Below are 27,538 nucleotides of genomic sequence, written 5' to 3' on the forward strand. Positions count from 1 at the left end.
TGATTTTAATCATAATCAAATCAAATTGAACTGTGAGTTGCCTAAAGATTTTGACCCCAAGGGACAACTGTGTCCAAGGTGGACAAAAAAATACAGCTGTATTTGAGCAATGATCCCTTTGGCATGTACCAGCCAATTTCCGCTTGAGTGACACCAATGCTAAGGCAAGTGAGTGACTCAAAGTTTGACAATTTTATGGCATACAAATACAGTTGTGTGGATCTTAGCCATGATCCAGGAGAATCACAAACTGAGTCAGATTTGTCATTCAGTTTCTCTAGTGGTTCAATCAGGGTACATACTGATTCCACAGCATTGTCTGTGAAATCATGCTCAGCAAACCTTCACTCAGCAACAAAGACACCGAAGCAACTGCTGTCCAAAACTCTACCCAACACCAAATCCATGCATGCATTGAATAGTGTAGGCACCAGAACACATCCCTGACAGACACCAGTATTCAATGGGAAAAAATATGATTCTTCATGCAGGAGAAGAATCAGATTTTTAAACATCATTACCAGCATGTAATGACGCTGGACATCATTACATACTGATAATGATGTCCAGCAATTTCTCGGGAGCTCCATAAACTCTTCCTGGGCTTTTCTTGACCATGTAGGTAAGAGCTGAAATGAATGCCACTGCAGAGATATGAGCACTGTTGCCTCACAGCAAGAAGATCATAGGTTTGATTCCCACCTGTGGCTTTTCTGTGTGGAGTTTGCATGTTCTCCCCGTGTTTGTCTGGGTTCTCGCTGTCTTCCTCCCACATGCAAAGACATGCAGGTCAGGTGGATTGGAAACTTTAAATTGTCTGTAGGTGTGTGTATGTGTTTGTTTGTCTATATGTGGCCCTGCGACAGACTGGCGTCCTGTCCAGGGTATACCCCGCCTCATGCTCTGACTGCTGGGATAGGCTCCAGCCCCCCGCGACGCTTAATTGGAGTAAGCGGTTGAAGATGAGTGACTGAGTGCAGAGACAAGTTCAACACTTTCACCATAAACGCATAAACTTCTAATGGCTGAGTCCAGGAAGCCATTAAAAGCCTGGATCTTAATTGCAAACCCAGACACTTCATCGCCTCACTCATCTTCTCAGGTGCTGCAACCAGGGCATCCACTGATGGAACAGCATGAAAAAAAAACACAACTCGGGGCCAAAGGACTCAAATGCTTCCAGTATTCCACTCACACTAACTGACAATATTTCATCTTTTCCAGTACAGTAGAGCTTTATGGTGAACACACAGTGTCACATGTGGCCATGTGAAGACTGGAAGTCATCATTCCAGAGAAAGGTGAATAATGAACTGCACCAGACAATGCCCTATCGTGGATCTGCTATGAACGGGCAGCCTAGTCTCACGGTTTTTTTTTCGTCCTCCCGACACGAAATGAGTCAAATTTTCGTGACAGTTTTTTTTTAACTCACTATTACTAACCCTACTCCTACCCCCAACCCTAACATAACCACCCCCCCCACCCCCCACACACACACACACTTTACTTTTAATTTCATGCAGCCATCACGGAATGAATTAGAATGAATTTGTGCTGCCGTGACGAAAATGAGGTGCTTTTTGTCACAGTATCACGAACCAATAGATTAATTTATATTTCGTGCTGCTGAATCACGACTTGCCGTGAGACCAGGTTGGAACTGGATAATGTACATGTTATATTTTTTAAAATGTGCACATCAGGCTAAACAGACCTTTTGTTTAAATTTACCGTAATTTACGGACCATTAGCCGCTACTTTTTTCACACACTTTGAACACTATGGCTTTTACAATGATATGTCTAATTTATGGACTTTTACAGGCTTTTTCATGAGTCAAAATACAACCCCTATTCCAATGAAGTTGGTACGTTGTGTAAAGTGTAAATAGAGACAGAATACAATGATTTGCAAATCCTCTTCAACTTATATTCAATTGAATACACCACAAAGACAAGATATTTAATGTTCAAACTGATAAACTTTAATGTTCAAACTGATAAACTTTATTGTTTTTGTGCAAATATTTGCTAATTCTGAAATGGATGCCTGCAACACGTTTCAAAAAAGCTGGGACAGTGGTATGTTTACCACTGTGTTACCTCACCAGTGCTCAAAACACCTGTTTGGAACATTCCACAGGTGAACAGGTTAATTGGAAACAGGTGAGTGTCATGATTGGGTATAAAAGGAGCATCCCCAAAAGGCTCAGCCATTCACAAGTAAAGATGGAGCAAGGATCACCACTTTGTGAACAACAGCGTGAAAAATAGTCCACCAGTTTAAGAACAATGTTTCTCAAAGTTCAGTTGCAAGGAATTTAGGGATTCCATCATCTACAGTCCATGATATAATCTGAAGGTTCAGAGAATCTGGAGAACTTTCTACACGTAAGCGGCAAGACCGAAAACCAACATTGAATGCCCGTGACCGTTAATCCTTCAGGCGGCACTGCATTAAAATCCGACATCATTGTGTAAAGGACCTTACCACGTGGGCTCAGGAACACTTCAGAAAACCACTGTCAGTTAACACAGTTCATCTCTACATCTACAAGTGCAAGTTAAAACTTCACCATGCAAAGTGAAAGCCATACATCAACAACATCCAGAAACACTGCCGCCTTCTCTGGGCCCGAGCTCATTTGAAATGGACAGATGCAAAGTAGAAAAGTGTGCTGTAGCCTGATGAGTCCACATTTCAAATTGTTTTTGGAAATCATGAACGTCGTGTCCTCTGGACAAAAGAGGAAAAAGACCATCCAGATTGTAACCAGTGCAAAGTTCAAAAGCCAGCATCTGTGATGGTATGGGGGTGTGCTAGTGCCCATGGCATGGGCAACTTACACATCTGTGATGGCACCATCAATGCTGAAAGGTACATCCAGGTTTTGGAGCAACACATGCTGCCATCCAAGCAACGTCTTTTTCAGGGACGTCCCTGCTTATTTCAGCAAAACAATGCCAAGTCACATTCTGCACGTGTTACAACAGCGTGACATCATAGTAAAACAGTACAGGTACTAGACTGGCCTGCTGGCAGTCCAGACCTGTCACCCACTGAAAATGTGTGGCGCATTATGAAGCGCAAAATGCGACAACAGAGACCCTGGACTGTTGAACAACTGAAGTCGTACATCTAACAAGAATCGTAAAGAATTCCACCTACAAAGCTTCAACAGTTAGTGTCCTCAGTTCCCAAACACTTATTGAGTGTTGTTAGAAGGAAAGGTAATGTAACACAGTGGTAAACATACCACTGTCCCAGCTTTTTTGAAACATGTTGCAGGCATCCATTTCAAAATGAGCAAATATTTGCACAAAAACAATAAAGTTTATCAGTTTGAACATTAAATATCTTGTCTTTGTGGTGTATTTAATTGAATATAGGTTGAAGAGGATTTGCAAATCATTGTATTCTGTTTTTATTTACATTTTACACAACGTCCAAACTTCATTGATATTGGGGTTGTACGTCAATTGATTTCCTGAAAGCTGCGCTCCTCATGCAATGTAAATTCACACACAAGTGTAAATATAAGGTCTTTGTTTTAGTGAAGAAAAGTCCCTCTCTGGTGCCAGAGTTAGGCCGTCAGATTAGTTAGCAGAGCGGAGCCTTCTCCCCCCACCCTTCCAAACCAGTTCTCTGTCTTGGCGCAACAAGTCGAAAAAGTCACAGCGCCTCATTAACGTCTCATTTAACACAGACTCCATCCGATCCTGGCTGCATGCCATTAAATCTCAAGAAAAAGTTTAAATTATTCAGTTCTCCGTGTGGAGCAGAGAAGCTACGTGAAGCCGTGCGTGCACTTGATGAATGAATGAATGAATGAATGAATGAATGAATGAAAACTGTTTATTTCGAACATTTGATACAACAACAATTACAAGATAGATCAGTAAAGACAACAACAAAAAAGTTCCTACTGTGTACCCAACATGTCCGAAAAGGGGTAGGGTGAAGCATCATCTTATTTATCCCTACCCCTTCTTCCCCACAACCAGTAATACCCTTTGCCACATATACACATAGATTCCTACACACCTAAACCAATATCAATATCAATATATATATACACATACATACACATACATATATACATACACACATCAACATACATACACATATACATACACATATATACACATATACATATATACACATATATATACACAAACATAAATATACACCTACACATACCTACTTACATACAAAATACTATATATTTACAAGCCAAAGTAAAAAACAAAAACACCCTAACCCTCATTACCCTTCCTCCTCCCTATACCTAGAAAAAAACATATTTTTGTACCACTGTTTGAACTGGTTCATGCTTGGACATTGCTTGAGCCCCACTCCCAATCTGTTCCACATCCTCACCCCACAGACAGAAATACAGAAACCTTTTAATGTTGTTCGTGCCCACTGATGCTTTAAATTAAATTTCCCCCTCAGACTGTAATCCCCTGATCTGTTAAAAAACATATTTTTAATATTTTCTGGAAGTAAATTGTTTATTGCTTTATACACAGTTTGTACTGTTTGAAAATGAACCAAGTCTGTGAATTTTAAGAATTTGGATTGTAAAAATAGTGGATTTGTATGATCTCTATAGCCAGTATTATGAATAATTCTTATAGCTCTTTTCTGCATTACTGATAGTGATTGTGTTGTACCTTTATAAGTATTACCCCATACCTCTGCACAGTACTGTAAATATGGTAAAACCAGTGAGCAGTAAAGAATGCGGAGTGAGCTGTGGTCCAGAATATGTTTCGCTTTGTTTAGAACTGAAATGCTTCTTGACAGTTTACTTTGTATATGTTTTATATGAGTCTTCCAGTTTATCTTATCATCTATTATCACCCCCAGAAACTTATTTTCATGTACCCTTTCAATATCTACCCCCTCGACTTGTAACTGAACCTGTATGTCTGTATTACAATAGCCAAATAACATGTATTTTGTTTTACTTAAGTTTAATGATAATTTGTTTCTGTCAAACCATATTTTCAATTTTCCCATTTCTATACTGATCCTCCTCAGTAACTCCTGCAAATCCCCCCCTGAACAAAAAATGCTTGTGTCATCTGCAAATAATACTAATTTTAATATTTTGGAAACATTGACAATATCATTTATATAAATTAGAAACAGTTTTGGACCCAATACTGACCCCTGTGGGACGCCACAAGCATTGTCCAAGCATGATGATGTATATTCCCCCAACTTCACAAACTGTTTTCTGTTACTTAAGTAGCTTCTCACCCAGTGCAACACCAACCCCCTAATCCCATACTGTTCAAGTTTATTGATTAATATGTCATGATTGATTGTATCAAAAGCCTTTTTAAGGTCTATAAATATTCCAACTGAATGTAATTTGTGGTCTATGGCGTTTGTAATCTCCTCAACTGATTCTATTAATGCAAGTGATGTTGAACTATGTGCTCTGAATCCATATTGACTATCAGTAAGTAATTTATGTTTATTTATGAATTTGTCTAATCTATTATTGAATAACTTGATGATGTGCGCTGCAATATTTACGTGTAATATTTCTTGGGAAAAAAGCATTTACGGTAGGTATTTAATTAAAAGCTAAAAAATCTTTCTGTCTAACATCTTTCTGTGTAAATATCTCATGTTACAACGTGGAGACACGTGGCTTATAGTGCGGCCTATTTATGTACAATTTCTTTTTTCTTTTAAAATTGGTGGGTGTGGCTAATATTCAGGTGTGCTCTATAGTCCGGAAATTATGGTATATGATGAAGAATAAGATCTTTTGAATGAATCAAAATGATACATTTCCTCAGAAAGAAAGTGTGATTATGGATTGCATTCATTTTTGCCCCATGACTCCATATTTTATCCATTTGGAAGTTTTTTATTTTGTTTTATTGCGGAGGGGCGGAGCATTTTTTGGGTGCCCTTTGGCTATAACAGGATTGGAATTGTACAATCAAGGAGCTCTTGAAATTACAATTCCTCCATTATAGTTCCCCAGTCAAGTCAACCAGCCAACTATTTGAAGTCAAGAATCTGCCAAATCAATCAATCAATGAATCAATGATTGGACCCTTAAAACAAACACATTGTGCAGCTGATGTCAAATGATTCCTCTGATATGCTGGTGTGTCACAATTGTGGATAATCGCATTGGAGTGAGGAAGTATTCGTTGAAACAGAGTGCATGAGCCAGCAAAAGCTCATAAAAGACCTGAAGGAAACATTCGCCACCTTCACCTCACCATCCCACACTTTGTCTAACCTGAAGGCTGATGATTAGTTAGACCTTTGCCACAACAGACCTCCCTACAGTCTCTGGTCTAGATGTGTGACGACTTTTATCGCCTGATTAACCTCACAAACATCTGGGCCTGTATTCACAAAGAATCCTCACAGAGAGCTCCCAACTTAACCTCAAGATTCCTTGCTAGGAATCTTGATCCCGTTACTAGGTATGACGCAGTCTTCTAAGACCTGTGATTGGTTGTCACAAAAAGGGAAAGACAAAAAAAAAAAATGCGCTCCTAGTTATTGAATGAACAGTAAAATCAATCAATCATAAAACCAGAACTGCATTAAAAAAATGTGTAATCATTAAAAATAATTTAATGTCATGATGATGAAACTCAGCAAAATGAAATGAATTGTTACACAGCTTCATAAAGTTTGAACGTACCCCATTCACATGCTGATTATTGCATTGATTATTGTTATGTTTACTCTCCATGCTGGTAATTGCGCACAAACGATGAGTGTGATAAGCGCTAGCACGTGCTGCAATCCATAGCGAGAGCAGAGATTGCAGCACACAAGTCAAGTTCTCAAACAGGCGAGTTTAAGCTATGGCTGCTAACATCACTTACGATGATATTAATAACTGTATGAATGTTACAGAATTTACATTTTTCCTGTAGCCAGGTAACCCAGCCTAGTAACGCAATAACGCCTGTCAGGCGTTATTGCGTTACTAGGCTGGGTGGGAAAAGTAAGCTCATTCCTGATGAGGCCAACCACAAACATGATTTGTGTAGTAGTGTGCTACTGAATCACTGACATTCAACATACAGAGATCGTCTCTCCTTCCTCTCTGTCTTTTTGCCGTCTTATCTGCTTAAGACACTCTTAAGCTTCTTAAAAGTCCTCCTCCCTCCTCTTAACAGTTTTGCACCTTAGGAGCTCACTCAAGGCCTAAGATGCTTTGTGAATATCTTTTATCTTACCAAGGAAAAAAAAATCCAAGAAACGTATAAAGATTCAAGGAATTCTAAGATTTTCTTAGAATGACATCGCTAAGAGCTACTTTTAGGTGTAGGATGCTTCGTGGATACGGGCCATGATCTTCACACATCAAGGCTGGCAGACACACTGCAAGCCTGCAGGAGCCGTTTCTCCGCCTCCCCATCAACATGATTTACAACACGCTTCATGCATATGCCTGACAATTCCCCTCCACTGAAACTCAATCCCACACTTCCCCTTGTAATCTGTATGATTTCAATTAGAAGAGATTTGGAGACACTGGCAATGCATGTCAAAATCTTCACAAACTCCTCATAAATGACTCAGAGGCAAAGTGGAGGAAATAAAGTGGCTTGTTTCCTCTCAACCTGACTGGGCTTTCATCCTAGCAGGTGATGTAAACTCGGACATATCACTGGTTAGGTAGAGTGTGAGGTTAGTTCAAGACATGGCGAGCATGTGGTTGGAGAGTACTCTCCACGACGTGATGACAGTGGACAATCATTCACAGTGTGGGTTAATGATCATCACCCCACTCTGCTAGATTAGCCCTGTAACCCAGGGAAGAGGCAGTTTTAATAGATAACTAGGCTCTCATAGTCCTCCTGACAGCTGCACAGATGTGAAAAAGCCTGACTTAGTTTACCAATAAAAGACCTTCAGAAAGTCCTGCTTTATCACAAGATTGATGATAAGTCATCTTAAATCAAATCAAATTACAAAGTTTTTGTTCATCAGCCTTCCGGCCTTATTTTCTACCTGTTGCAAAACACTGCACGGCACAGCGCGAGTGTCATCCCTAGTGATGCAGTTATAGTTACCCATATTGCATATAGTCACCTACGAACCAATGTAGGGGGTGCACGATTAGTTGTGCTTATTTTGCCCAGCTCTGCAGTCAGCCACACCTCTGGACATGGCTGCGTTTGGAAAACAAGCGTTAACAAATTTCCATATGCAGTGTTCATTAATTTTGAGATTCAGCTTTCTCACCAGATGGATTCTATGACATGTTCTGATTTGAGTGTGCAGCAACCTCTCCAATGACAACATCAAACTATAAAAGGTTAAAGCCCCTTTCACACAGAGCAAACGTAGAGTTCCGCAATGCCGCATACCGACTACACTGAGCTTATGCAGCCCTACGGACTTTTGGCATAGAGCACTGGACGCAGTGTTCCACGCAAGTCTACACAACACTCCTCTACTGTATGTAAGTCTATGCAACACTGTGCTACTGTACACCATGCCTGCACAATTGTACACAACCCTACGCCAGGGCGAAAAATCCTTTTAGGTTTTTTTAATCAGTATATACCTGCACTGCTAGATTTTATTAATCCTGCTGGACTTTGCTGGCAGTGAAGCTTCAAAACCACAGAAAAAGAAGAGGTGCACCGGCTTCCACGTTCACTAACTCCTCATGGACAGACCGCCAGTGAGAGGACATGTCCACACCCACTCCCCACGGACAAATTGCCAGTGACAAGACATGTCCACGTCCACTCACAGACGAATTGCGCACGCAATCACCAGCTGCAGCTCTGCGGCGCTTTCACCTCCTCAAGTTGTCTTATGATCCTGGTACATTAAATAAAGTCCATTAACTCCTGCTCACGGACAGATCACCAGTGAGAGGACATGTCCACGTCCAGGATAACTCCTCACGGGCGGATCACCAGTGAGAGGACATGTCCACATCCAGTATAACTCCTCACGGATGGATTACCAGTGAGAGGACATGTTCACGTCCAGTATAACTCCTCAAGGACAGATCAGAAGCGAGAGGACATGTCCATGTCCACATTCACTTACTCCTCATGGCTGTATCGCATGCTCGATCGCCGACTGCAGCTCCATGGTGCTCTCACCTCCTCAAGTTCTCTAACAATTGTGGCACATTAATAAAGTCCATTAATTCCTGGAAATAGTGCTTTCTGACTTTTTCCAGTGTATCAAATCCATCTGCATGTCCAGGCAGTCTGTAAAAACAGCGTCATGGAGTCAAGCTTCTCCCCCCTGTGTGCAAGGTTTCTTTTTTTTGTTTTCACTGCATGCAACTTACACAGCTACTGTATTCCTGCGTACTAGATAGGCAGCACAATGCAACTCTATGCAGGCCTGGTGTGAAAGTGGCTTAAAAGCCATTCAATAATCACCAAACATCAATCAAGACAATGCAGATGTATGGAAGCACAAAAGTACAAAAACTGCTTTTAGTCCTGCTTTTTAGTCCTATACTGGTAATCTGTCCAAGGTGCACCCTGCCTCTCACCCAGTGTATGCCCCAGTGCTCTGTGCAATGCTTTACAAAAGGGATTTTACATAGACTTTTTAAAATACACATTATTAAAAAATAAAAACTGTAATGACTGCTCAAGATCTACCGATGAGTTAAAAAAAAAAAAAAGCCAGAACAAATAACAGTATTTTTTGGAAAAAGAAAAAAAAAGCACCATTCAAACCAAGCTTTTGGTTCAGCTGCATCCAAAGCCTGTCCTGAAAGTACAGGCTGGGCTGCTTTGAAGCACAAGTCCCTTTGCAGAGTCATTCCTGAGCAACTCCCAAAACCACGGCAGCTTTTCCATGGCATCACTGCAGATGAGCAGATTAAAGCCCAATCTTTAAATGGCAGGTCTGTACAAAAGCAGAGGATGAATGACAAGAGAGAGGAGAGACTCAGCTGAGCAGCTTGGCGCACACGAAGGCCAACTCCTCGTTTTTCCTGCCTGTGCTTTTGTTTTCTCTGGAAGAGAAGTGGGGGAAGAGAAGAACAGGCTCTTTGCTCTGCAGCAACCTTTTGTTTGGGGAAGCGACTGCACCACTTGGTGATTTGAAGCTGCTGTCGGAGTTTGAACATGTCACTTTGAGGGAAAGTGTGTGTATGTTTTTTTTTTTTCCTTTTTAACCTAAACTAGACTGCATTTTGAAGTCAGAGGAGTTCGGGTTCAGTCACAGTCCAGCTTGTCCGGATGTTTCCTGACAACAATCCGACTTGACAAAGATGGTTTCCATTAGCACACAATTAGTATGAACCAGGTGCAACATGTTCTCTTGAACAGAGATTTGACCCACACCCAGTTGTCAAAATAAATTATCAATGGCCTAAATACCTTCCCCCTTTTAAATTTAGCCTCCGTTTCATTAGCAGACAAAGAGTATGTTTGATTTGCTGGTTACTAACATACAGCAAAGAATATGAGATTATATAATACGGGACGTACTGTTGTTATGGTGACCAAACAACCACTTCTTTACTTTGGATTTTCACTGCACTCCTGAGACTCATGAAGAATGTGTTTATTAAATATTAATGTACCATATTAAAAATCACATCTGAATTGATTCTGTCTTTAAATAGCGAGAGTAGGAAACGCAGTGGGACACGAGTTGGGCTAACAACATGTAAACCTGGGTTAAATTCACCCTATAGCATATAGATGAAAACTGGCTAAGAATACATTGCATCATCAACATCTGGTGTTTTTTTCCTTCATCTTTTTCAGTCAGTCAAATTTCTGGTCCCATTCACACAGTGAATAGTTTGAATTTGCAGTGCCTGACATCTACGTTTTACTTCTACTTGAGTCAGTAGAAAAGCTGCACATGTTTATGAAGGGTTGGAGAGGTAGCAGTGGCAGGTTTGCGATCTCAGCGGGACAGCTGCTCCTTGGACAAGGGACTTTGAAGCAGTTAGCACTGCTAGCTGTTAGCGATGTATATGCATTGTCGCTTCTCAACTGTGGTTGGACAAATGAAAGAATCAAGAAACCCAAATGTGATGATAGGGTGATAGCTTCTCGCCCAATCCTTAGAGATAAGATAAGTTGCACCTCAGACTGTCCAGGAGCTAAATGATGCCCTAGCCCAGGTCTGGGAGGAGATCCTCCGGACACCATCCGCTGTCTCATTAAGAGCATGCCCCGACGGTGTCAGGCATGCATGCCAGCATGCAGAGGCCACAGAAAATACTGAGTACCATTTTGAGTTGCTCAAATGAAACCTGCTGCATCATTTTTTTGCTTTCATTTTCAGGGTGTCACTGAATTCTAGGTTGACAATTTTTATTTCCATCAAACAATGCGGCATCCTTCTGTTCCTAACACTTTACCCCGTCCATATCAGGAACAATAATATCCAGCATGAGTTTTTTCCAGTTGAAATGTAATGTGTTTTCAAAGTGTTCCAGTCAATAAGAGATTCCAATTCACTGAACCTCCATGTCTTTGGAAGTGGAAAAAACCAGAGCATCCGAAAGGAATCCGCGTAAACATGAAGAGAACACAACCAGACAGGCAGCAGGCCCAGGACCTTCTTGCTGTGAGGCAACAGCACTAACCACTAAAGCCCTGGTCCCACTGAATAATGAAGGATGAATAATGAGCCACGCAGCATGTTTTTTTTTTGGGTACGAGTCCAGTTATTCAACAATCGTGGGAGAATAGTGGCTCTGAGAGGCTCTTAGTGGCAGAATATTTGGCTAATGAGGCCCTAATTTCAAGAAGTTCAAAATTTAGCAACAACAGCATGGGGCAGTTTGTGTACAAGTTATTAGGAGGACAAACAAGGATTATAGAGGCATGTTTGTGGTGAGGACGAGGCTGTTAAAAGCCTTTTATCCAAGTACCTGGCAGCTACTAGGAGAGACAAGGCTATTTTTGACAGGCTCGGCCCTCTTGCGCACTATAATCCCACCTGCTTTGTGCACCAGACACTGTATAAAAATAATTATTTCATAGCGGTTTAATCATTTTCTGTCACAGTTTGGATGTTGAAAACACCTCTAATCGCTTCTGGAATCACTCTGTCTTGTGCACTGAGGTGAAGAACGTATTTGGAACAGCCTAAAAGGTAATTATTTGTAATGTATATATTGTCATGGTTTGGTAAAACAGTTGCATGTTCATTCCTTCTTTATCTTGTTATAATGGATCAGATGAGCTCCACTATGTGTGCGCACTGACACAATGACTCGCACTCAAGACGGGCATTTACGCAGAACGCGAGCTCTCAAGAGAGCAACTTTGCAGAGAATATAACAGACGAACACAGAGTTAAAAGTTGGATCATGGTGTCGAAATGACTGTAAGCCACAGAAGAAATAAAGCCAGTGAGAAGAAGCCCAGAGGCGACTGTCCGGGAACCCGTGGTTTGGTTCTAGCTGGTCTGGTTATAGATGGGTTTTGTGTTGTGTGTGTGTGTGGGGGGTTTTTTTTTTAGATGTAACTACAGGCTGACACCTGGCACATGTGAAGTACAGAGAGGCACATAGAGGCGTCTTGGTAGCAGATACGTGATATCTTGTGGATGTGGATCATTCTTCAAATAATCACTGACACACTCATGCGTGGCTCATTATTTATGGGTTATTATTTGGTGGGACGGAGGCTTAAGGCACTGTGCTGCCCATCCCAATTACATCCAGGTAGCCAGGACAACTTGCTTTGTTTTGGCCCACGATGGCAAGTTTGGTACAAATAAATAAATTACTGTGAAGCAGCGTTTTCCTTATCATATTGAAATTTTGTTTTTTCGACTGATAAAGTTAAAGGTCTATAAAATACAATGCATGTATAATTACATTTCACACAAACAGCCACCTCCTATATTTTGGCGGTGGCTGTCTGTAAGTAGTCATATTCATATAGTGAAGTGCTATTGGTACGTGGCATCTCTATCTTTGGTCAAAATAGGTTATGCGATCATTGAGGCTATGTACTTGTACATGTATTTTGTACTGACAGGTAGATTCCTAAACTATGTTAAGTACAACACCTAAAAAATAACAATAACCCCTAACCATAACAAGGGTGCCCTATGTCCAAACAGAATTTGGGATTATTAATATGGCTACTCGCCCACGATCCAGATCTAATTATGAACCCTCAAAAATAAATAAATAAATTTATTTGAGATCGCAACCTCTTTTGCAAAGGAGACTTGGGTAATTATAACGTTTCCAATTCACCTAACCTGGAAATCGATCCCATGAGCTTCTTGCTGTGAGGCACAGTGCTAACCACTAAACCACCTTACTGCCCTGTCTATTTGTATATAACTGCATTAATAACATTTATACGGAGAGCAGCCTTATTTTGGTTATGGGTTATGGTTAGGGATGATTGTTATGGTTAGGAATTATGTTTAGTATTAGTGGCTGTGGTTATGGCTAGGGATTATGATTATGGTTAGGATTAGTGGTTGTGGTTATGGATTATGGTTATGGCTAGGGATTATGTTATGGTTAGGATTAGTGGTTGTGGTTATGGATAGGGATTATGGTTATGGCTACAGATTATGTTATGGTTAGGATTGGTGGTTGTGGTTACGGTTAGGAGTTATGGTTAGGGATTACGATTATGGTTAGAATTAGTGGTTGTGGTTATGGTTAGGATTAGTGCTCGTGGTTATGGTTAGCGATTATTATTATATATTACTGTTATGGTTAAAATTAGTGGTTATGGTTATGAATTACGGTTATGTTAGTGGTTAGGGATTATGGTTAAGGGTTATGGTTATTAGTAGTTGTGGTTAAGAATTATGATTATGGTTAGGGATTATGGTTAGGATTAGTAGTTAGTGGTTGTGGTTAGGGATTATGGTTATGTTAGTGGTTAGGGATTATGGTTATTAGTGGTTGTGGTTAGGAATTATGATTATGGTTAGGGGATATGGTTAGGATTAGGGGTTATGGTTATGGACTATGGTTATGTTAGTGGCTGTGGTTAGGGATTATGATTACGGATTAGTGGTTATGGTTAACTAGTTTAGGAATCTGGTATCAATTGCAAATGCATGTACAAGTATGTAGCCCCATGATCACGTGACATATATTGACCAATGAGAGACACTACGTACCAATAAAAGTTCCCCACACGAACACGGCGACGTACAGACAGCCACTGCCAAAAATATAGACGTTTGCTATAAAAACGCATTTTTCCCGACGTGACTCCTTTGAGTGCGGAGAGAGAGAGAGATGTTCAATGTGCGCTCTCGTGCACACTCGTAAGCGGTTTTAAGTTTTGAATGACTGCTACGTCACTATTTACTTTCAAGACTCGTTTCGCTCTCGAGGAATAACGACAAACTTGATTCAACTCAAAGAGAATTCGGGAAATCGGTGTTCAGACTCCAGTGTTACTTTGACTAAAGACGCGTCTGCAGGGCAGGAGTTTGATACCCGAGGCTCTGGTGCTGGTTTGGACACCAGGATATCAGTTCTTAAACAGTAACCTAATGAGTTCTTACCGCTCACAGAGTGCGGCTGAGAGGAGCCGGAGGTGCGCTGGCGGCTTCACTGTGCACCTTCCTCATCGCCACGACACCAGTCCACTCTTACGCACCGTGCGCTGTCTGCACCCCTCCACGACATCCGTCAAAAACCTTTGTGGACTCCTGCTCTCCGCAGACACATTCAGCCAGGAGGTCGGCAAACGACGAGATCAAGATCCAACTTCAGTGCGTAAAACAACACACGAAAATCCTAAATCCACACTGCAGCACAACAACAACCAAACACAAAAAAAGTCCGTTTATGTGTTTGGAATCCAAAGGGAAGAGTGTCCTCGGGAGCGACGACTAAACTCTGCTGCCTGCAGAGTGTCGCTGCAGATCGGGAGGAGCTCCTGGTGCGTAACAGCGCCGAGCTCCGGAGCCGCTGCGCTCGCACGCGCAACACCAGCGCTTTAAACCGCCACCAGCGACAAGTCAGCCAAAATCACACCAGCACTTCCGCCGACAACCTTCAAAATCAAAGCAAGAGACTTGGGAAAACTGATGCAGCCCTCTGCGATCCCAAAACTGCAAAGAATGAAGAAAATTGAACCTGATCTTTGTGTATTTTCTAAAAAACAGAAACTCTAGTGATCAAAGAGAATGCTTTAAAAAGCCATTTCATTTCAGTTTATAACAACTGTGTCACAGAATGACCACAAGCCATGTAACTTGAGAAAAGATTCTGTGTGCATTTTTGATGTTTTCATCTGGTCTTCAAACCAGACTTGCCCCACCAGTCTGTTCATTCTGAGCAGAATCTGTATTTTAAAATTTCTGGTTTTGGGTTCCACCTTAAAATTATTGTTCCTGAATCAGTTAGAACAAAATCAAACAGCAGTTACAAGCATTCAATGTAAGCATGTGTGGCATAATCTTCAGCACATCGTAAAAATGTCATTATAGCCACAAATGTAACAAAATGCTCCAGTTAAACTAGGCTATGTTGGCAAACTGTTTAACCGAATTAGAACTACTATTCCTAACATTACATGTTAGCCTGCCCATAAAATATGAATGAAGTTGATGTCTAAGACCAACATTTACAAAGGTACACAGCAGAACATCTACCTCCTCTGGTTAGAAACAGGGAAACCACATTTTTCTTTAATTGACTTTTTTTTCTCTGGCGTTCAAAGATGTGTACTATGTTCAGAAGACAGGAAATGAAGTCTGCACCAAGTTGTTACAAACAGAAAACATTTATTTTTGTAACAAAAGAACAGAAAATTATTAACTCATTACTATTATTTGAATAGTGTTTTTATTCTGGAAAATTGAAAAGATAAAGTTGTGGTTTGGTTTTTGTTCACTGAACAACCTTGGCTTAAATTAGATCACATATTTAATAAAATGTTGATCACTTTATAGACAGCTGTACATTTCTACACTGATTAATAATAATAATAATAACAGGCTTTTAAGCTTTTAGGTTTGATGGCAAATTGACTAACTTCCTGTCTCATTTTGGGTCACAGACTGAGGGAGAGAAAGAGGCCAACCAACCTCCCACCCCAAAACAAAACAAATAAACAAAAAAATCTTGCACATAGGCACTGTTGTGATGTCAGCAAGTTGTCCCATCACCAGTGCAATTAGCAGTCTGAATGAATGATGTTCTGCCTTGTTTGCATGTGAATGAAAGCAGTGGCCTGTGACAAAGCCAGAGGAGCTGCAGGATGCTGACCTGCAGGAGAAGTGAACCTTAAAATACCACAGCACTAGAAAAAAGAAAAAGAAAATCTATCTCATTATGTTAAAGCCCTGGTCAGACCGAATAACAAAGCCATGAATAATGAGCCACATATGGATTTCTCAGAATTTTCGGTGATTATTCGAATAATGAGCCACATATGGTGATGTTCATTCTAAAGGAATGCAGGAAACAGATGTGATAAAAGGCTACAAGGGCTTTCCTCAGAATGGAAGCTGCTCTGTTGCAGGTAGCTGTGCTGCAGCCCCGTGTCACTTTTTTTTTTGTGCTCCCGTGACTAAACGAGTCAAATTTTCGTGACAGCATTTTTTTAAACTCACTAGTTCCTACCCCTACTACTACCTCCTACCCCCCTAACCTTAACCATAACCTAATCTTACTCTTTCCCCCCACCCTAAACCATAACCACCCGAACCCCCCCCGCTTCACGTTTAATTTCGTGCAGCCAATCACAGAATGATATGAGAATGAATTTGTTCTGCCGTGACGAAAATAAGTCGCTTTTCGTGACATATCACAAAACCACATAGATTAATGTATATTCATGCTGCTGAATCACGACTTGCCGGAGACCGGGTTTGGTCCTCGTACCACCAGGTACTGGGATAACGCGTCAAGTCTGATCAAATCAGCGGACCTGAGCAACTGGAGCTTTAAAAGTTTAATGAGTCACAGCGTTTCGTTCAGGGCAGCCTTTACCACAGCCAGACTCAGCAGCATCTGTACACAATGAAAATGATCCACCAAGACAAAAAAAAAAAAAATAATAATAATGTTAAATGACACTGTTTTTGAGCCGCACCACACCTGCAGTAGAGAACAGAGCGCACTTCCACAGAGGCAGAAAATAGCACCGAACTGGTTTAATAGCGGCATGGTACACACCACTGTGTGCACACATTCAAAAGCAAACACACGCAGCTGCAAGTATGAAACGAACACTGAAAAAGGCTGAGTACGCGCATATTTCGGGCTTATTTAAATGAAACAACACCGCAATGAGCAGCTCTACGAATACGCCAATGTGAAAGGGGCTAAAGCACAGCGTCCATCTGGGAACACAGCAGGTGGGATTGTCACGACAATGTGTAAGTGCGTGTATCAAAGTTGTTCAAGTGTCAGGGCACCTTTAAGGGGTGAGTGATGAACATGTTAATGGGCTAATATACCATATTATATAATCCCATAAATAAAGCACCTTACGTGGTGCCTCTGGGACCGTGTGTGTACATGCAGGGCCAAACCATATATGGGTAAGAGGTGGAGAGTAAAGGTACAGTCAGATTAGCCACAAGCAACACAGGCAAAGCGACGACTTTCCATTCATTTTCAAAGAAAGCGGGTGTTTTACAGAGGCAAGACAATGGTTGCTCTGCTGCCAGATAGGTGTGGCCAAACTAGACCTGAGGCCTATTTTATGCAAATACTGATTGATGTGACACTGTGACTGCCAATCTGAGTGAACAGGCAGTATTGAGTCAGCTGGTTTTCATTCAAAGTAATTCAGGATGGTGGGAAAACACTCCAAAACAGCTCAATTCCTGTATAAATTTAATATTTTTTCCAATACATTTTGTACAAGTTAGCAAGAAATAAATACTTCTGAATCTAAAAATGCTGTTTTTGCAACCAGATAACACCTCTGAATTGATTACAGGACGTCATATGGAGATTTAGTGTGCACGTCCCAGGAACGCCCACTGAGTGACAAAACCAACTGCTTGCCGCCCTCATTTGTAGTTAATGGGAGTGTCGCATACATGACACAATCACAGCTAAAGGGGTATAGAAATATACAGAACATTTTCTATGTCAATGTTTAACAACAGACAAGGGTCTAAACACAGGGGTTGAAAGTAAGATTAGATTTTTGCAGGAACTGAGCTTACGCAAAAAAAAAAATTCTTCGCACACTCGATGTATGTTAAACACATTCTAGGCTACTGTAGGCTGCTACAAATGATAATGTGTGTTCATTGCACTAAAACTTCTTGAACACGTCACGGGCGGCACATTCTGTAGATTATTTCATGTATTCATCAGATTTACATATATTTTGGAGAAAATTTCTCTGAAATAAAAACAGGAAAATGCAGACTGGGATGCTGAGACCCTCCAGTACAGTAGAGCTAGTACAGTTCATCGAGCCATATAAAGAAGCGTTTTTTGAGCTCTACAGACTCTGTAAAGCAGTTGTGATCCCAGTGTGTCCTGCTTCTTGTGACCAGAGTTTTCTAAGTTAAAACTTGTTGAAAACATGCCTCAGATCCACCATGAAATTTTAGATTAAGCAGAGCATGGAGTCTAGGAGGGCGAGGAGTCTTGACTCATGTTGTTGATCAGTTGCTAGAAATCCACCAAAACTAACTGCAATTACAGTTGCTGTAATAGTAGAGCAGTCAATGTATTTATATAATTTTGGATGGAGAAACTGAACCAAGGCTTGCACTCAGTTATTTTCATTATCAATTCATCTGCTGATTATTTTCTCAAGTCAATACAGTTTTTTGTTTTTGTTTTTTTGGTCTAAAATGTGATATTTTGAACCATTCTCTTTGGTTACAATGGTTAATCACTAGTTTTATGAAAATAAAAATGAATCAAATAAGAGTTCAAATCTTTGTCTTTTTTTGCCCTGGGTTGAATGTGCCCTTCTGACAAGCTGTGGCCCCACTCAGTAAAATTAGCCTAGAACCGCCACTGGGAGAAATTCACTTGAAAACTGAAGGGGTTTGAGTACCAGCGGCAGCTTTGCGGTGATTCTGTCCAGTCTCCTGCTGAGTCTGCCGGGCACGATAAGAAGATCGACGGCTTCACAAAGCTGCTTTTTTTTGCCTTCCTCCCCCTGATGTGTTCTGCACAGGACACGCATTTGTGTGCAGGTGTTAATTCATCCTTGCATCAGTGAGAAGTTGGATGTCTAGAAACTTCCTACTTTTAAACTCTGAAAAGACTGAAATGATGGTTCTTGGTCCAGTGAGACATCATCAATTTGACCAGTTAACACTCAGCCTAGGCTCGTGTGTCATACATCACACTGACAAAGTGAGGAACCTTGGGGTAATTTTTGATCCTTTGTTGTCCTTTGGTCTCCATATTAGAAATATTACTAGGACTGCTTTCTTCCACCTGCGAAATATAGTGAAGATTCGTCCCATCCTGTCTATGGCTGATGCTGAGACCCTGATCCATGTGTTCATCTCTTCTAGCATTGGACTACTGGCAATGTTCTATTTTCTGGTTTACCCGCAGTCTAGCATTACGGGTCTCCAATTGGTTCAGAATGCTGCAGCCAGACTTTTGACACGAAGCAGAAAGTTTGACCACATACACCCCTTTTGGGCGTACTCTCACTGGCTTCCTGTCCCAGTGAGATCAGATTTTAAGGTTCTGCTACTAACCTATAAAATTATTCATGGACTGGCACCTCCCTACATAGCTGACCTAATTAAACTTTGTGTCCCTAAGGTGGAATAAGAGTCTGCGGGTCACAGAGCTTTCTCTTATCGTGCCCCTGTTCTGCGAATGATCTCCTGTGTCAATAAAACAATCAAGATTCTGTGGAGACTTTCAAGTCCGACTTAACACGCACTTATTTTCCCTTTCATATGGCTAGCATACTGGTGCAGTTTTGTTTTACGCTTTTTACTCTTTTAATTCATGTTATTAGTAATTGAAGCAGGCCGCGCCATCAACTTCACCTAAATTCTGGGCTTTTAGTGAAGCTTAGGGCTAGCGGCCGGCGATCACCTTAGTATTTCTTCTGTTTTTCTTGTTGATTAATGCTGGCAAATTATACAGTTATTTTTTTGTCTTTCTGATGCCTGATTCTGTTTTTTCTCTGTTTAAGGTGCAGCTCCATCCAGAGATGGGAGTTGTGTTTGTGTTGGCGATCCTCCTGTCCTGTGCACCAACAGCAATTCTTGTATATTCGTCCGTGAACTGTTCTGTGAATTATTTCTGTAATTTATGTTTGTACCATGGCCCAAGCAGAGGGTCACCCCTTTGAGTCTGGTCTGCTTGAGGTTTCTTCCTCAGAGGGAGTTTTTCCTTACCACTGTTGCTCTGGGGGTTGGTAAGGTTAGACCTTACCTGTGTGAAGCCCCTTGAGGCAACTCTGTTGTGATTTGGCGCTATATAAAGGAAATAAATTGAATTGAATTGAAAATTGAATTCAGAAAGCAGAATAATGCACCATTCGTGTGCAATGAAACACATCTCCGTTTGGTGTTTTGAATCTAACTTCCATCTCTTTAAAAATCCAAAGTAACCGGAGACAGACACAAAGCAGCCTACTGTTTTTTGGCTGTTGTTGCTGGAAGTTCCTCTTTTCTTTCCTCTCAGATTATATACAGGGGTGAAAAGTTGCTCTTCTACAGGCGCACTGGCTGTGTTCCACCGGTAAAGAACTGAATATCTCTTACCGGTACAGAGTTCCTCTGCGTTCCGGCTTACTTTCACGCCTGGTGTTAAATATGATGTTTTTAGCCCATTTCAAATAGTTAATTATGACTTCACTTTGGCTTAACGTACAATTTTTGCAATCTCATGGTTGAATACAGCAATTAGCCATAACATTGTGACCACCTGCCTAATATTGTGTAGGTATACCCCATTTGCCACCAAAACAGCCCTGGCCATTCGAGGCACTATGTGCTTTGACACCCTTCTATCAGAACCAACTATGTTATTCAGCAGTTTGAGCTACAGTAGCTCTTCTGTTGGATTGGACCACCAGTTTTCACTCCCCTCATCATCATCATCAATGAGCCTTGGTCACCCAAGAATGACCCTGTCACCGGCTCTCCAGTTTTCCTGTCTTGGACCACTTTTGGTAGGTACTGACCACTACAGACCAGAAACATCCCACAAGAGCTGCATTAAATTTATTTATTTTTTAGGTGCTTTGGCCCAGTGGTCAACCATTCGCAATTTGGCCCTTGTCAAAGTCATTTAAATCTTAATGCGTCCCCATTTTTCCTGTTTCCAACACATGAACTTTTATGGACAAAATGTTAACTTGCTACCTTATAGTATATCCCACCCACTGATAGGTGCCATTGTAACAAGATAATCAATGTTATTCACATCACCTCTCAGTGGTCACAATGTTATGGCTGATCAGTGTATTGTATATATTAATGTAGTACAATCAATCACCGGAACTATTCCACTCTATGTACACCTGATTTAGACAGATTTCAGAAGTGAAGTAGAGTAGGTCCTGATTAGTACTTCACTGGGAGGCTGTTTGGGAACACTAGGGCCTGTGTGTGTTTCTCCATGTAGAACTGGAGTGTACAGATCAGGAAGACAATCTGGCATAAACCTCTCCAATTCCCAGCATATACCTGTACTGCAACTGCTGGGAAAGAGAAAAGACAACCAACAACACATTATGACTCCTGAGAGCATGTTTACACTGTATGATATTTTCATGATATACTTCATGTTTTCATTGTTTATGATTTTATACCTAGCAGTTTGTTGTGGCCAAGAAACTCTGCAAAAAAATATTTTGAATGTTAGTGATGGGTTCCAGGTAAAATACGCCTTCATTAAAAATAGCATAGTGCATAATGCTATTCAGAGCTCTGAACCAGAATGTTTTCCCCAGCTGGTTCGTTCTGAACAGAAACTGTATTTTAATGTTTCAGGTTTTGGGTTCCACCCCAAAACTGACTTTCCTGAACAGGTTAGAACATAAAAAACATTGTTCCCAAACCGGTTAATAATGCTCCATATCAGCTGTGGGACACTGAAAACACTGTATATGCCAGACCTGTATGTGGTGCTGTAACGCTCCCACACAGAAAAAAATAAGAAAATACAGTATGCTGTAGCAGGCAGCAGAAACAGGACACCGAGTAAAATAAAGCCTTTTAAGAGAAAGAGGGTCCTCGCTGACCATCTGAAATAGGCATTGTGTATTTAACGTGAAGCCGTGTGTATGTGTATTTTTATAAGACACAGTGCTGTTTTGCTCTCGGCCTCACAGACCAAAATAATGGACTGAGCGCTAACCAGCAGCTAAAGCTAAAACTCCAGTCCTCACATGATCATTCATACAGTTCTGACTGTTCCAAATATTAAAACCAGTCACACACTGAGCAAATATAAAGTCTTAATCTGACCTGTTACATTGTTTCAGTTGGATTCATCATCACAGCCTGATGATAAGACATCCTTGTTATGGAAGATGACATCTGGGAAATACTTTAACTCCTTATCATGGAAATTACTGAAGAAATGCAAAGTTTTAAAGAAGTCTCATTACAGTACTTCATGTGGGCAATAAATTCCATAAAAATTTCAAATTCCAAGTTCAATTCCCAAATTCCAATTCTCAGTGTGAAACATCCAAAATAAATGAATGACAGGAAGTGAACCTCACCAGGGGCATTGTAAATGAAAACATTTACAAGAAAAAAACAGCAGTACTAACTGGTTACCAATATTTTAAAATAACTATTCTGTTCCGGGACATAAAATGATAAAGTTTCTGGTTTCGTTTTTGTTCCACTCATTGGTTCAATCCCTTGATGATATTTAGAATGATTTCAAAGCAGGAATAATGTCAATTATAATAATACCTACTTTGTAGCTTGGATAAAATGTAAATTAAACTAATACACACCACACTGAATTAATATCGATGACCTGTTCTAACAGATTACCGATAAAATTGGCTACGAGTTCTTTAGTGCGCTTATTTTCAAGGTGAGCAGTAGGTGTGTTGAACAACGTCTCGCTGTAGCTCCTAAACTGAGCATTTATTTAACAAGCAATGTGTCAAGTATTGCAAGTGGGGAAAAAACACCAAAGCTTTTCCAGCAATCAAGTCTTAAAAGGAATAACATGGAATGGAAGTGTGGTGGATACTTTTTTGTTTTCCCTCCTGTGCTATACTGTTGAGTGGTAGCCAAACATGTAAAAATAGAGATGCAACATGTATAAAAAGCCTGATTTGAAATAATGTCTGCAAATGTACATGAAAACATAAAATTATACACTGCAGCTGTAAACTACTGGTGGCTCTAAACGACCTCCTCAGTTTTGGGGACAGCACTACAGTTACTTTTCTTCTTTTAGGAATGATTCCCTTGCTTTCCCTGGAGTCCGACCACACTTTCCTTTTAGTGAAAGCCATCTCTTTGCTCTTGAATCTTATATGTGGTGACTCTTGATGCTGTCAAACACAGAAACGTGGCCAATTTGGAAATATAAGAACATCCGTTATCTGTGCACCTACAGCCTACCTGTGGATGAAGAATAACTGGCCTCTGCTCACTAGAATCAGCCCAGCTGGTCTCTCCAGTAAGTTATTCCGAGCTTTCCAAGAAAATGTTCGCACTCTGCCAACCCATTTTAAGTGGTTTGTAAAGACAAAATAAAATAATAGAAGCCATATTGGTGAAGATAGTGCAATGGACTGTATTTTTATGCAGTGATTCAAGCAGGATTTTCTTCCTTTGCATACAGTTGTTATTGGACCTTTACATACACTGATCATGATAATGAATGTCATGCTAATTTTGGGCTTTTAATGATGTGTACATCTGAATATATGTACATCTGAAATGTACAGCATACATCATTAATGACTTTATAAAACAAGAATTGGCGCACAAGTTGGAATTTATTTGTGATCTCTAATCGACACAGGGTCAAAAGTATACATACAGGCTCAGATGGACAAGTTTTTATGGTCAGTTGAGACACAGATTGAGACATTTGGTCACAATGATAGGAGGTATTTGGAGGCTTTCAAACCAAAGAACGCTCTACTAACTGTTAAGTATTGTGGTGGTAGCATCATTCTCTGGGGCTGTTTTGCTGCCAGTGGTACTGTTGCATTGCACAAAGTGGATGGAATAATGAAGGAGGACTACTATCAAATATTTCAACATCACCTCAAATCACAGCTAGATGATTGAAATTTTCACCAAGTCTGGGTGTTCCAACAGGGCACAGCAAAACTGGTCGTTGGGTGGATAAAGCAGGCCAACATTAAGCAGAGCTCTCACCAGAAATTTAGAGCATGATGGTGCTAGAGGTCAGGCATGGGGGAGAGTGCCAGCATTTTGCCTTTTTCAAACAGTAATGGAAGCCATTTCCTGCAACTTCAGCCTTACATCTTATCTACAATGACGAATCTGAAAATCAGCATGAATCGCAGCATAATGGAGCAGCACCATTATTCCATTGCTTAGGGAGAGCCCTATAAGTTTCTGGAAAGGCCTTCCCAAAGTCCTGACCTCAACCCCATTGTAAACTGGTGAACTATGCTTCAAAGCCATGCCAGGATATCAGTTTAAATGAACTCTACCAATTCTGCCCAAATATCCAGCCAGAATTATGCCAGAAGCTTGTTGATGGCTATCAAATGCATCTGGTTGAGGTGCAGCCTGTCATGAACTCGAGGTGATGTGGCAAAGAAGGCTGTGGGACCCAAATGTAAAAACTCACAGACAGTGGAACTGAAATTGAAAGGCTTTATCGGTCAAAATGAGCTGGGATTCGGTACACAGTTAGACAGTCGGCAGGCAAAGGCGTCGTCAAAAAGGTAGGCTCAGATCTTTTACACAGGCAGACAAAGTACGTGGGCAGAAGCAAGACAAGGTCACAAAACAGAGCTGGGCAAGACAAGGCAGAGCAGGAAGACAAGGCACAGCTATGAAAAGGCTGGTAGGAGGACTGTGAAAATCAATGAACTGGCGGGGCTTGAGTGAAAACAGAGGGCTTAAATAACCAAGGTGGAAAAGGGAAAGTGAGAACAGGTGTGTCGGAAGAATCAGAAAGGGGGCGTGGCAAACAGAAGAAACAGGAAAGTTCAGGTGGGCATGACTAAGTGCAAAAATACTGAACAGCAAAAACCAAAAGATAATCCTGATGAAGAAAAAACAGAAAGGACAAAATACAGAGACAAGTGCAATGAGACAGAGATGAAAGAAAACAGAGAGAGAAAAACCAACTGAACATCATAACATGCTAACGGAAAGAAATGACCCAAAAACTAATAAATGTTAAAGTGAACAGACAAGTCAGAAAATAAAAGACTAAGACAAAACTAGAACGAAACTGACCATGGCTAAAGTATAAAAACTAACAAGAACAAAATGGCAAAACAACCTACAGACTACAGAATAACAGACAAAGCCAAAAATGACTAAACATAAAACTAAGTGATAAACTGAAAACAAAACCAGAGACAAAAGTAAACTTCACAGAAAAGGCCAGACTAAAGCCTTACACAAGAACAGAAATAAACAGAACCAAACTAAAACTGAAGTGACTAAGGTAAGAAATAATGAAAACAATATGGCAAAACAGCTACTAAGACAAAACTACACAATAAATGAATGATGAACAGAAAACAAAACCAATAGAAAAATGAACATGGCGGGAATACAAATACAGATGTACAGAACAAGAAAGCAGAGATCAATGAAAAGTTAATGACAGGAAGCCCATCAAGGGCAGGATCATGACACAGCCTGCTAAAGCACATTTAACTAAATATTGGATTGGTGGGGGTGTATTTTATATATATATATATATATATATATATATATATATATATATATACACACACAACTAAATTCAAACTGGTGCACCCAATTCTTGTTTTTAAAGCGTCACTGCGATGTATGCTGTACAATCATTCCACTCTGGAAAAAGAACAGTTCAAAGAAATCATTAAAAGCCCAACATTATCATGACATTAATGCCCCTGATGAGTGCATGTAAACTTCCAACCACAACTGTACAGTATATAATATAGTATATATTATACCTCTATAATATAGAGGTTTCTGTCTCTATGAAAGTGCAGGATGAGGGATATTATGAATGCATCCTCATCTGAAATCAGGAGCCGATTTCCAAAGCATGCAAGAATGCTGTAGTGCCTTTAAAGGGTTTTATCCTCTTCGAGTACTATTCATGTCTTACAAGGGAAGGAAGCAGCTTATATCCCACCTGATATGGTAAGAAAAACACTTCCGATAAATCAGCGAGTTTATCGAGATTTGAAATGTAGCCAACATCCCAACATGGCCTTATTTCTCTCCTGCTTTTTAAAGAACTCCTGTCTGCTCTCCTTTCATGTGGCAAATGCTGATGGCTATCACTCCAGAGTCAACACACCAGGCGGTCGGGGCTCAACCCAACAGCTGATAGCTAATGGTGGGAGGAAAGGAAAGCGACAGAACCCACTTCCTCTCCCCAAAGTGCTTCCACAGCTGGAGAGGATTCCTGAATAAAATGTTTTCAAAGAAAAATGAATTCAAACTATTCACAGCAATTGCACTGTTAAAACATAGATCTTGATGATGTTTCATCTCTTTAAATCAAACACCATTTAACTAGTCTAGAACCTTAACTGGCTTTATGAGGGGGACGGCTAAAAATTGTTACACCATGCTCCTGTGTCATTCAGCATTAAATCAACCGCATTTATATAGCACGTTTACATTTGAATCAGAAGCTCAAAGTGCTTTACAATGATGCATCACATTCACTCAATCACACACCAATGCCAAGGTGCTGTTATGCAAGGTGATCACTAAACACCGGGTGCAGCTTGGGGATTAAGGACCTTGCCCAAGAGACCTCAGTGATTTTCTGGTCTGTGGGGGTTTGAACTAAGGATCCTTTGGTGTCAAGCCCAACACTTAACCACTGGACCAGTGGTGTCCAAAGTACTCCAGAAAGGGCCAGGTGGGTGCAGGTTTTTTTTGCAGCCACTGACTCAGGTGATTTCACTGATTAACATCATTTTGCAGCAGATGGGATCAGTTCATCATGTTTTTTGATTTTTCACATTTCCACTGTAATGCATTTCATAACATTTTCCACAGAAAATTACATTTTTTTTTTAATAATTTCACTTTGGTAATTTGATCTGGCATAAAGTGCCATGCCAGAAAATGGACATTGTATATTGTGTAGTTTAAAGCAGTTACACAGCGTGTTCACAAAGTGTTCACAGCGATTTTGTTATGTTGCAGCCTTATTCCAAAATGGATGAAATTAGTCTTTTTCCTCAAAATTCTACCCAGTACCCTATGCAATACCACATATTTTTGTTTAGATTTTTGTAAATTTATAAAAAAAAATAAATAAATAAAATAAACAATCGAGTGTACATAAGTATTCACAGCCTTTGTCATGAAGCCCAAAATTGAGCTCAGGTGCTTCCTGTTTCAACTGATCATCCTTTAGTTGTTTGTACAGCTTAACTGGAGTCCACCTGGGGTAAATTCAGTTGATTGGACATGATGTGGAAAGACA

The 27,538-nt window shown here is 40.5% G+C and overlaps 1 protein-coding gene across 3 annotated transcripts in view; it reads right to left on the reverse strand.

Annotated features, from left to right (window-relative positions):
- Window positions 1-27,538, reverse strand: part of prickle2b (prickle homolog 2b) — a 466,229-nt gene that overhangs the window by 76,584 nt on the left and 362,107 nt on the right. The window contains exon 1 of one of the 3 annotated variants that reach the window (XM_034167161.1): window positions 14,506-14,732. The exons of the other annotated variants lie outside the window; for them this stretch is intronic. The gene's annotated coding sequence lies outside the window, so the exon portion shown is untranslated. Of the gene's footprint in view, window positions 1-14,505; window positions 14,733-27,538 lie in introns of those variants that run through there. 3 annotated transcript variants of the gene reach the window in all.

This window comes from Thalassophryne amazonica, chromosome 3 (assembly GCF_902500255.1).
Source record: "Thalassophryne amazonica chromosome 3, fThaAma1.1, whole genome shotgun sequence".
Taxonomy (NCBI): domain Eukaryota; kingdom Metazoa; phylum Chordata; class Actinopteri; order Batrachoidiformes; family Batrachoididae; genus Thalassophryne; species Thalassophryne amazonica.